General features: G+C 28.6%; 1 protein-coding gene and 1 long non-coding RNA gene across 3 annotated transcripts in view; both read right to left on the bottom strand.

Moving 5' to 3' along the window:
- Window positions 1-12,830, bottom strand: part of LOC118193031 (epidermal growth factor receptor-like) — a 184,356-nt gene that overhangs the window by 89,334 nt on the left and 82,192 nt on the right. The window lies entirely within an intron of this gene.
- Window positions 5,475-11,184, bottom strand: LOC118188805 (uncharacterized). The gene is made up of 4 exons (XR_015044081.1): window positions 11,039-11,184; window positions 9,940-10,049; window positions 7,807-7,849; window positions 5,475-5,700 (listed from the first exon to the last, which is right to left on the bottom strand). It is a non-coding gene; the product is annotated as an uncharacterized LOC118188805 (long non-coding RNA).

Genomic DNA, 12,830 nt, shown 5'->3' with positions numbered 1-12,830 from the left:
GTGCCCAAAGGGAGAGTCGACCTGTAGTGAGATTAAGTTTACTCGAAGCAGCGAAGCCCAAACGCCATAGTCCAATAAGATGGACACTAAAACTACTCTTACTTAAGTACTAGAATATATCAAACGTTTCCCGAAATGGAATAAATCCCGTCTAATCTGTAAAAGCTAAAAAATTCGATGGAAAATTCCTTGGAAAAGAATATCCACGACTAAAACTAACTAAAAGATAAGCAAGATAAGAAAAAAGAATAAGATAAAAATATATGAAATTATTCATTCCTATCTTTATAAAAAGAGAAATAAATATATATGCATAAAACTTAAGCTATAGAGAATCCATAAAAATGGCGGTAAAATGAAGGTTGCATAAGATGAGAATGGGGAAGCGGGGATGGGGGTGAATTCGCCTCGTCGTGACCCTATCATTGCTAACTTCGGGAATGCGAATTATAGTGGTGAGACTCACAAGATGTAAGCATAACGTCACGACTTTAGTTGAGGAGGGAAATTTTACCATTTATTTTCTTCTCTTTATTACTTTTACATTTATTTTTATTTCGTATAACACCTCATCCAGGCCTCTTCTCGGTAGAATTTTTTTTCTTTTGTTACCCCTCCCTCTCCGCTTTAAACATAATCTAGCTTTAAAAATTTTCTTTCTGGCTTATTTTTCAGATATTTTGCCACAGGGAGGAGGAGGGGCAACACAGCAAAGAGGCGAAGGGGGGATCAGTCAGTCGTTTGGGAAATTTGCCGCGTTGGAAAAAGAAAACGACTGGGAACTTTGGGAACCTTTGTTGTCCATGAGGAGTAAATTGCATCATGGATTCCTTCTTTTTTTCGTTTGATTATTTGACATTTCTATGCAATCTATCTCAACATCATCTATCACTTAATTTTGAGAAATTCATATACAAAAGAATGCATAGCCGCTATGTTAAAGCAAAACACTAATAAATATCTCTCTGCGACGAATTGCATGCTAGTTAAAAATATAACGCCATTTCTTTAAAAAAAAAATAATAAATAAATAAATAAAATAAAATCTGATGTGTACACCGTATAACTTCCTTGCACGGAATATTAAATTATACGCATTTTTGCTGCATTTCATTTAAACTTATTTCCCCCAATTTCGTTAGATATATTTCTCATTCAATCAATTCAGTGGCAACGCAAAAATACATAAAAGCTCAAAATATCTTTATTAAAAATTGAAAATATAGAAAATTATAAAACACCAGATACAGTTAAAACAATTAAAATTGGAGTTTCTACGCAAAAACTAGCAATTCGGCCAGGGGGCAGAAAGGCGGATTTTTTGGTGCACAAAACTGATAGTTTACTTTTGGTCCCACTGGGCAAAAAGGCGCTAAAGGTGTAGAAACTGAATTCACTATTCTGCTCAGTTTCAAATGTAATGTGGCTGCTACAGTATATAAAAACTAGGCTTAGGACTTAAACAGCTTTTAAATTGTTGATAATTCTACAACTATTCCATGTAGATTAACTAAAGGTGTAAAACCCTTAACCGGAAGATAAGAACAACATAACTCAATCATTTTTAAAGCAAAAAATGCCCAATTTACCAACATATAAGAGTAAAAAAAAAAAAAAAAATGAGCTCACTGAGTGATATTTATATACTTTTGGTGTTGCCGATTGAAAACAAAAAGGCAGGTGCACAAGTACATGTTATAGCAGTCCTATATACAAAATGTCAATGTTCTGAGGCTACTGGTTTTTGAGCTATGCGAAATACATACATAAATACATAGACGTCACGAAAAAATGTCTTCTAAACTAATTTTATAATCCGTTTCGGGAAAACGAGTCCTTTATTCTGTCCTTACGTACAGATGTCAAGCAAAAATATCGTTAAATTGCATTCGATAGCGGTTAAAATGTATATTTTCATTGAAATATGGTATCCAAAAATTTTCGCGATTAAAATGACTAAAAACAAGCAATCCTGCTAATATAAATCAAAATCCAATCAACGATCGCAATAATAAAAAGCATATGAAATCAATGCTCTTATGATGAACTTCAAAATGCCTGATTTAAAATCAAACTTCTCCTCAGGTGAAAAACGTCCAACAACCATTTCTTCGCTTGATAGCTGCCATGTCCAATTACTAGTGATTCTTCCCAACATGTATACTGCCTCTTTCCGACATTTATGATTGCATGTAGTAAGTGTTGTAAATTACTACACATAGAACTTCTGAATTATATGTAGGAAGCGAAAACTTCCTACATGCAATTCATACTTGTCGGAAGTTTTCTAACGTGTAAATTATGCGCAGAAATTGGCCCATAACATTTCCAACAGAGACATACTGTTACAAACTACTGTTAAAAATTTTGTGTATGTGTAAATAATTTTAGTGAAATTATATGTGAAATTGTGATATTTTTTTGTATAATGTAATATGAAATGCTTGGATTAAAACGATGCTCTGAGTGAAAAATAAGATTACAAGGACAACATTCAGCAAATGGCTATCTCGCTAAACTGGCGAGAAATTGCCAAAATTCACCAAACTTGGCGACATTTTGGTCCGGTTCCTGTCTAACTACAATTGGTATTGTAATTGGATGAATGTAATGGATCCCTATATGTAACTGTAACCGTATCCGGTCCTCATATGCCTTCCAGTAATTTCTGGAAGTGGAAGGTACTAGAGATTTCTCGGTAGCCAGGGTAAAACTATATAAAACCGGTGACAGCATCGGTTTCTCGGTTTTTAGCCCACAGCTGACTTCGGACCATTGATATCTCCGTAACAGCTTCGCCTTTTAGATGGGCTTAGCACTGCGTCGCGTTTATGATGTACTAACCCAGGCAGCATGCATTCGTAAATTGCACGAGAACGTGCAATTTACGAATGGCCTTTCGTATAAAAAACGTTCAAGTTGAACGTAAAAATATCATAAAAAGTGTCCAGTGGCAATTACTAAATATTTACGTATATTTTTACGTTATACTATACGTAACTTTTACGTAAAATTTAGGTATATTTACGTGAGAGACTACTGTTCATTCGCAACTTTTACGTATAATATACGTAAATTTCAGGGATTTACGTATATTTTTAGTAAAAATTTACGTATATTTATCGCATATACGTAAATCTCGAATTTTTGCTTCACGTATGCGTATATATTTAGTAAAAATTTACGTAAATTTCCCCGATTTTTTACTGCATATAAACGTATATATTAGGTAAAAATTAAGGTAGATATTCCCCGTATTTTACGGTACAAAAACGTATATATTTGATAGAAATTAACGTACATATTTCCCGTAATTTACGGTAGAAAAACGTATATATTTGATAGTAATTGACCTAAATCTTTCCTATGTTTTCTTTGCATATGCGAATGACTGGTAAAAATTTAATCCGATGTCTTCTCCACTTTACTGTGTATAAATGCACATTTTTTGGTAAAAAATTTGCATAAATCTCCAATTACCTTTTCACTGCATTTTTCATAAAATGTACTTATTTTAATCTCATATTTTTTATATAAATCTATGCAAAAACTTTCTGTATGCTATGATTAAAAGGTAAAATAATTTTTATATCAAATTCTTACATATCTGCCTTTTAGTTATGTACAGCAATATGGAATATATATAACTGGAAAATTTAAATGCACTAGTAAATGAAAAAAAAAAAAAAAAAAATTTCTATTAAAAAATTACGTAACACTTAAAGGCTGAAAATGACTTTTAATATTTCATTTCAAAGTGACTACAAAATATGCAATAAATTTAGTAAACATCAATTCTGTGTTTTAAATCAATTAATGCCATCGTTCATTTGCATTTTTGTTTACTAAATTCATTTCATAAATTTAAATTTAGTAAAAAACTGTAGCAAACAGTTGTTTACTAAATAACACTTTAAATAAATTATTTGCTTTTCTGAAGGACATTTTCTTATGCCATGCAAATGAACGATAGCATTAATTGATTTAAAACATAGAACTCAGGTTTACAAAATTTATTGCATATTTTGTAGTCACTTTGAAATGAAATATTAAAAGTGATTTTCAGCCTTTTAATGTTATGTAATTTTTGAATAGAAATTAATTTTTTTTGCATTTAAATTTTCCAGTTATATATATTCCATATTGCTGTACATACCTAAAAGGTGGATATGTAAAAATTTGATATTAATTTTATCTTTTAATCATAATATGCAGAACATTTTTGCATAGATTTATATAAAAAATAAGAGATTAAAATAAGCACATTTTACGAAAAATGCAGTAAATAGGTAATTGGAGATTTATGCAAATTTTTTACTAAAAATGTGCACTTATACACAGTAAAGAGGAGAAGACATAAAAATTAGTTCTTGGACTAAATTTTTACCAAAGTCATTCATATATGCAAAGAAAACATAGGGAAGATTTAGGTCAATTATTATCAAATATATAAGTTTTTGTACCATAAAATACAGGGAATATCTACGTTAATTTCTATCTAAAGTACAATATAGTTAATTAACAAATTCAGTAAACGAATGTAGCACAAAAGAAAACATCATACGTTTAGATTATTTGAATGAGTGTGCTAAATTTTAAAATTGTTAAATATAGACTAGGAAATTGTAAAAAACTTACCTTTTCCAATAGTTTACTTTGTTATTTTCCTTGAAGATGAATGTTTAATGTCACAAATATTTCATTCATATCTTCAGATAATACACAAATCTATACATATTTATTTATTAAAATTCAGTTTATCCCAAACATGTTAAAGAAAATATTAATTTGCATGCAAGTTAATCGAGTAACTTCTGTTTTAATTACACACATAATTATGATATGTAAAAATTTTACATTTATCAGTCAATCTTGCAATGTATTGTAATCTATTATTGTTGTCTTTTTCAGTTTAAAATCTTATAAATATATTAGATCAGTACTAAAAGTTCACCTCTACAAAAGAAATGCTTTATTGAGGTATTTTTAAAAAGTTCCCTTTTACAATGTAACTGTTAATTTCATAAATAAGTTCATAAAATTATGCAAATTCAAAATTACCTAAATATGTTCTTTATTTTATCTTATATACCAGATAAAATTTTAAAAAGTTAATTTTTTAAGGAATATTTAAATTTTTAAATATTTATCTCATGTGACTTTTTCTATAACATCATTATAAATGTACATGTTGATGTGCACATACCAATTATTTTTTTTCATCAAATAGCTTTATGGTATTAAATGATTTAAAAAGAGGCAACTGGACAAAAGAAAGCAATTAGAAGTTGGCTAATTTTTTATTAATTTGTTGTCAAATGCTGTGCATTTTAGATTATGCTCATATGATGACAATGAGTTATTTAAATTATAAAATTATTATGAACATATCCCACATAAATTAACAAGAATAAAATTTCAAGTTGTTTGAAGTATTATGAACTGTAATACTTGCAAAAGAAATACACATGAAATTAATTTAAGAATTAGGTTTATTTTACAGGTATTCGAAAACTGCAATTACTGTTAAACAATAAAAACTAACATTAAATCTGAAGAGCATATTTTTTTTCAATAATAAAATTCCACATAGACTTCATGCAGCTTCGCCATATTTGTTCTATAGTTCGCTGTCTTTAATATCCTGCTCGATTTTTGTAAAAGTGAATTCTTTGTCACCCAATGTTTTGAGAACAGCTCCTAAACAAGAAAAAGAAAAATTTGTAATAATTTCACACTTCAGATGTTTTCAGTTTTTAAATATAGTTGAAGTATTAAAAGATGCATATAAAATGCACTAAGTATTTCATATTTAAAAATTTACATTTCAGTAATTAAAAATTTTATTTCATACTATCACACAGTAAGCTTCAATTATATACCTTACACAATGCCTATAATTTCAAGTAAAAAATATTTAAGATTTGTTTAGAACTGCAAGGTTGAGAAAGTCTTTAGTATTTAAGTACATGAGAAAAAACTTAATTTTCTATTAATTATATTACATTAGCCTTTCCAATTTTACTCCTACATATAGTAAAGAATATTCGCTTTCTTACAGATAACTTTTTCTTAAATAAAGAGTAATCAGAAAACTAATCACAACACTATATACATATAACAGAATACTTCAAAAACTTATACATGTCATTAACATATGTATATGCATTAACAGGCTATTTTACACATTTCAATAAACCAGAAACCAATACACAATCAAGTTTCCTCCAAAATAAGAACATAAATCTTTAATTATGATAACAATGGCATCTCAGTTTGCAATATAAAATATTTCAAGTCTACATTCATGTGCATTCTAAGCAAACAGAAAGCTGAATAACAATAAAATTATAAATACCATAAAAAAGTTAAAAGCCACATAGAATGATAGCAAGACTAAATAAAGTCTTCCTTCAAAAATCAATTTAAAGTCAAAAATTTGCCTTCCTGTTTAACATCCCAAAATAGGGTTACTGTTTCACTAACTAAATTTCCTGTCTTGGCAAAATAAAAATTGTCACTTCTGTTGCAGGAAATATTTGCTGCAAACTTTGTATGCAAATAATCCAGTGAAAAAATTTTAATTGTGGCTTGAATATTTTCTTTATTAAATAAATGAAAAATTCCCACATAATATTAATTTATGATCCACATGAAGCTTTTTAACTCTATCATGCAGCTATTTTAAAATATATACTCTCATATAAAAGCCACAGAATTTTTTTACCAATATTAATATAGTATAAATCATTAATAAATCTTCTAAAAACAGCCCCAAAATTTCTGAATTTGATACCCAAAACATAATTCTACGTAACTTTTAATGTATACATTTGCTTGCACATACTTAAAATGAATTATACACACAGAAACTTAACATATTAACTTTAATAAATTCTTAATTAGCAGGATGATTTGATTAAGGCAAAATATGAAAGAAATCTACCTGATGTAATAATTATAAAAGATATATTTAAAAAAAGCTAATATTGTTTACCTTACACATGGCAGAAATTGAGTAAATTGTATGCAGCTGGATTATTTATTAGGAATAGAAGTTAGATCAAAGTACCAAAGTCACACTAGGGCTTTAACCATTTGGGTGCAAAGAAGAATCTCAATTTAAAAAAGAATAATTTAAAAAAGCTAATAGAATTTTATAACTTTTACAATCTAGTACAAATATTAGACACATAAACAACACTAAATGCCATTATTTACTTGCATATTTTCCTTCTTTGTGTACTTTACTCCTTAATTTTTCAGGATATGATTTAGAAACAGAGTTATGGTAAAAATGTATACTGGTAAAAAAAAATGTTGCTGAAACTGATAAGTCCTTTGAATTATATACTATAGTGCAAAGAGGGATGGAATATGTGACTAAATATGATAAATCAGATTACAATAACATTAAACAAATAACATGAAAAACTGAAAAAAGAAATTTTATTTGAAATTATTTTTTAACTCATGGAAAGACAGACAGTATTTCCAACTTATTAAATTCAATTATATTTTACCTTCGTCAAACCAATATTGGTAAGAGAGTTGTATTTAAAATCGGTGCTAAGCTAAAGCTGCTTTCTTGCCTAATTTTATACTATTGAAAATACCGGTAATTGTCAAAGTTATTCGTACTCAATATGTGTAAGATTATTAATGAGCTGCCAAACCGCAGTTAACCATCTAATATACTACATTCAATGTTATTATTTTTCTTTTTGAATGTCAGGTTTTCATTATTTCTGCCAATATATCTGTAACAGGACATAAAGATTGAGTTAATGTAGAATAGAAAATTACCTTGCAAGTTAGCACCTTTACCTTAGTGGCAGTACTTCATTCTCTAGAAAAAACATTTTAAATTATTATACTTAAACAAAAAATTCATATTTGTTACAGCAAAACATCATTAACACAATAAACCAGAGTTGAATGCAAATCTAGTTTAACTCCATTCTTGAAAACTAGTTTATTACTTTCAATTTAATTTAGACTACCTAGATATCTCGCCTAAATTGGCAATCCTTGTAGGTTATACAGGTTAACCCTAACATAGGTTATAGAGGGCACTAAGATAGAGAGTATTAATCCCACACTAGGGACTCTAACATTTGGTAGGAACAGTTTGCAAAGTGAAACAGATATTTATAGTGAACCAATGCAAAACAAAAACAACAGTTCTTTAGGGACAAAGCCCCTTTGGACTAATTAATACGAGTAAATTAACAGCTTTTAGCTATTTTTTCTTCTTGTAAAAAATAAACATACAGAATATTTTTAGAAAATAACAGTACTTTAAGCATGCATTTTCCACATATTTAACACAATAATTCATTCTAGCTCTGTTGCAATACTGGCAAAGGTACTCCTCTGTTATTAGGACGAGATTCAGAAATGTACAATGAAACCTCGAGATACGAGGAAAGTATGAGCAAAATACGAGCATTAATTCAAGTAACAAGCAATGAGCCAGGCTGTTGGTAAGGGTGGCGCCATTTCCCTATCCGGCTCAACTCGGGGAATCCCCTCGACAGATCACTCAGTGTTCTTTTATATACGTGTTTGTGCACTTGTAAGTTAATTGTTTTGACATTTAACGTGAAAATAATTATTTCAAGATGCCTCGCAAGAAGATTGTTGCCTCAGATAGTGCTGCAAAGAAAAATAAGGAGGCCATGGCCGTCGATATCAAGAAAGAAATCATAGATAAACATAAGCATGGTGACGGAATTGGCGAAGACTTGCGGCCTTTCAACATCGAAAATCTATACTATTCTGTAGAAGCAAGAAGAAATTAAGAAACCTGATGTAGCCAAAAGAATTATCGTTTCTTCCAAGCACCATAAAAGTACTCCTAGATGTTGAGAAGCTGTTGTTGGTGTGGATTAATGAGAAGGAGTTAAAATGTTGGTAACAAAGTTAAACTATTGTTATATTATTTACCAGTGTTATTTATTAGGAAAAATTGACTTGATATTAAAATGTTGATATTTTTTGGGGTGTGGAACGGGTTAACTGAATTTCCATTATTTTCAATGGGGAAGCTTGTTTCTAGATACGAGAAATTCGCTATACCAGTTGAATGCTGGAACAAATTAAACTCTATCTCGGGGTTCCACTGTAGATATGTAAGCATGTGTATATGCATGTGTGCGCATATATGTGTAAAGTATACACATACATACATAAAGAATATACACATGCACACACGAGCACCTACATTTAAAAATGCATGCATATAAACACACATTTCTGAATCTGGTCCTGATAACAGAAGAATACCTACATGAATCATAGGATTTACATTAATCAGTTTTATTAGAATTCTTAAATGCAGAGGATTTACATTAATCAGTTTTATTAGAATTTTTAAATGCAGAGGATTCACATTAATCAGTTTTATTAGAATTCTTAAATGAAATCTTCACTATCCGAAAATTCAGTTTCATTTCCAGCTGAAACTGTATCAGGACAATCTCATTTATATTATTTCCCTCTAACAACTGAACATTTTGAAAACCTTTTCTATTCCATGGAAAACTAATGCTAAATTAAACATACATTTTCTAAATCTGAAAATTTTAAGTTAGCTTAGAAACTGTAATCATTCTTAAAAAAGTTTGATTTATGCAGATGTTAGATCAATAAAATTACTTTCCTGTGAAAAAGTAATATGGCATTGAACAACACGATTTTACACATCAAGATATACTGAGTGAAAATTCCTGAAATGTTTTATTTCTTGGTATCTCTGCAAGAATTGTATAAATAAGACTACCTCCCTTTTTTTTAAAAAAAATGTTTAGTAAATACTATGAAGAAAATTGGTTACATTATTTACAGTTCATAATTAATAGAAAATAAATCATTTCTTAGCTTATCAAAATTTATTTTTATCACATTCATAAACAGTACTAATTTAAGCAAACATACCATTATGATTTCAATAACTATGAAATAGAAAATCCAAATCTGCATCTTTGATGGTCTAGTAGATTGGACGTCTCATTTACTACAATTCAGCAGGGTGCTGACTCCCCAGACTGTAATATATATATAATTAATTTACAAGGGAAAAAGCAACAAAAATATAAACAATTTCTCGCATTTCTGCACATTTACAATTTTAATTTTTTTTAACTATCTAGTTATATCAAAATACATGATTTAGTAAAATATAATTCAAATAATTTAAGGTATTTTAGATCAAATACTAATTTTTTCATGCGAGTCTAATAATCAACATAACTATCAAGTTTTGACTTCGAAAATTATGTTTAGAGAAACTTGAAGCTGCAGTAAATAGTAATAAATTTATTCAAAATAGAAGTAAAGCATTCTTACTTTATTTTCTTTCTTTAACTATGGCAGATCTTTTAAAACAACAAAATCAAACAAACAAAAAAGAAATGCATTCATGAAAGGACTTAGGACTTATTTATTATTCATGAAAGGATATATTTCAGTAATTACAAGTGCATAAAAATTTAGTATATATATAAAAAAAAAATGAACACAGATTTAAAACAAAGTACCTGTGTTTCTATGGCATAAAATTTCCTTTTTTAATATATTAAAGCAAATTTATAAAACTAAATTCAAAAATAAGAAATTAAATTATTTTTAGGGAAAACACTAAGCAAATAAAAAATTTTGAATTTCATAAATAAATGAAAGTTACGTGCTTTATTTTTTGGCATAAGGTAGATAACATTTCCATAACAGATTTCTGAACAATTAGCTATTTCCTGCTTAATTATAGTATGCTTTAAGATAAATATTAAAACGTTTGAGTAAAAATAATATAACTACAAAAAGGTGAGACACATACAAAAAGGAGTGACACAAACAGTAAGAAACAGACTAGTGCAAAATTTAACAGTACCAAATCCTGAAAATGAATCATTAGGCACGTACACAAAAGAACAGCACATGGAAAATCACATTTCCTACACAGACGTTATTTATAAAATTTTATATAGGTGAAGAAAGTACGAGTATTAAACACTGAAAATATAAAATATTCACTTACTTTCTTCAAATAATTAGTAACTTCGATGTATTCAGTCACAAACGCCAATCCACGAACGAACAGTATTCTTTTCGAATTTACCATTCTTTTCGACCGCCATTGCTGAGTGCTGAGTGCTGACTTCACAAATATCCCGCCACAACCGGAAGTAGAAAGCGTCTGCTTTGCCATTGGTCAGTGAACAAGAATTGCAACGCTTTTTTTTTTTCTTTATAATTAAACATATTAAGAAAGCCTCTAAAATAGCATATGAAATAAACTTACTTTTGCATTATATAAATTTATATTCACAGCATCTCTATATTAAGGTAATAATTAAATTTTTCTACGAAAAATAGAAATGTCTGTGTATGCGCATGCTCAGTGTATAATTGTAAATTAAAAGTTAGCGTAAAATTAACTAAGCGCAAATTTTGAGTTCATTTAACTGGACCCTTGTACTTATTCTGTAGATCTCCATATTAAGAATGTCTTTAACTGTTTCAGGAAAAATATAAAATATAATATAATTATTTATTTACATTATTTATTAATTTTTTCCTCATATAAAAATTACTAAAATCGCTATATCATTTTTTCCGTACATTAAACAAAATTTAAAAAAAAAATTAGCCTCATATGATTTTTATAACAAAGATTAAAGGAACTGAAATATATGTAAAATATCAGGATTCAGCTTGCAATTTCGTAGAGTTATTATTATTATTATTAAATAAAAATATTAGCATATCTTTGATTATAATTAATGATCCTTTGGTCTACATTAAACTATTGTTCAAGAAGTTAAACGTTTTCGAGCATCTTCTGCTGTATTTATTATTCTATTCCTTGACATGAAAGATTTGCTAGTCTTATTCCAATTTAATAGCCCACATTTGCTAAATAAAATAAGGCGAGTATTATACCAAACTCAGTAAGTACACAAATTTAATATACAGCTTATTCCAGTTAAATGGGTAATAGGATTTTCATAAAAGAAATTAAATTGTGTAAATTAATGTAAGTGTTGATATGAATAAAAATAACAAATTTGATATAAGAAAATAAATAAGTTATTTTGAAGATGTTTGAATTAAGAAAATATAATTTTTTGTAAAAATACACGTAAAGATTTACATGTTAAAATTTATAGAAAAATTTTAGCCTCGTATATGAATGCCCCTTTTTTCATGTTCGTGGACAAGGAAAACAAAGTGAAATGCCAGAAATACACTAAATATTTTGAATTAATAAACTTCATTTTCAATCTTTTTAGACTTCGTATAATATCCGTAAAAGTGGCGAATGAAATATACCATAAAGGCAGTAGTTTCTTTCAGAACATTCGGATTCGTATAATATGCATAAAAGTGACGAATAAAATATACCGTCATGGCGGTAGTTTTATAAGTACATTCGGATTCGTATAATTTTCGTAAAAATAACGTGTGGAAAATAACGATCAAGAGTCAACAGTAACTTCAGCCTTTTTCATTCGTATAAATTTCGTAAAAGTAACGTGCAAAAAATACCATACCCTTATTTCACCAAAATTATACGTATATTTTTGGAGACGTGCTGCCTGGGAAGTAGTTATTTACTAAGTAGTTTGCTCTGTGATACTCAGCAGAGCTGTAGGAGTGCTTTTCTCGAAAGTTCCTGAACTGTGAAGTGTTTCTTTTGAGAAAACAAATTTTATCAAGCCATCATCGGTTCTCTGTACATTTAATCTATTATGAAACCGTATGCACGCAACAATATGATTACAATATAAAAGCAAGGAGTTGTAATAATAATCTGTATTATTAAAATC

This window comes from Stegodyphus dumicola, chromosome 11 (genome assembly GCF_044657685.1).
Source record: "Stegodyphus dumicola isolate Sdum_Otavi_A_Nest chromosome 11, ASM4465768v1".
NCBI classification, from domain to species: Eukaryota; Metazoa; Arthropoda; class Arachnida; order Araneae; family Eresidae; genus Stegodyphus; species Stegodyphus dumicola.
The sequence above is the reverse complement of the archived record's forward strand: the minus strand, read 5'-3'. Positions and strand labels throughout refer to the sequence as shown.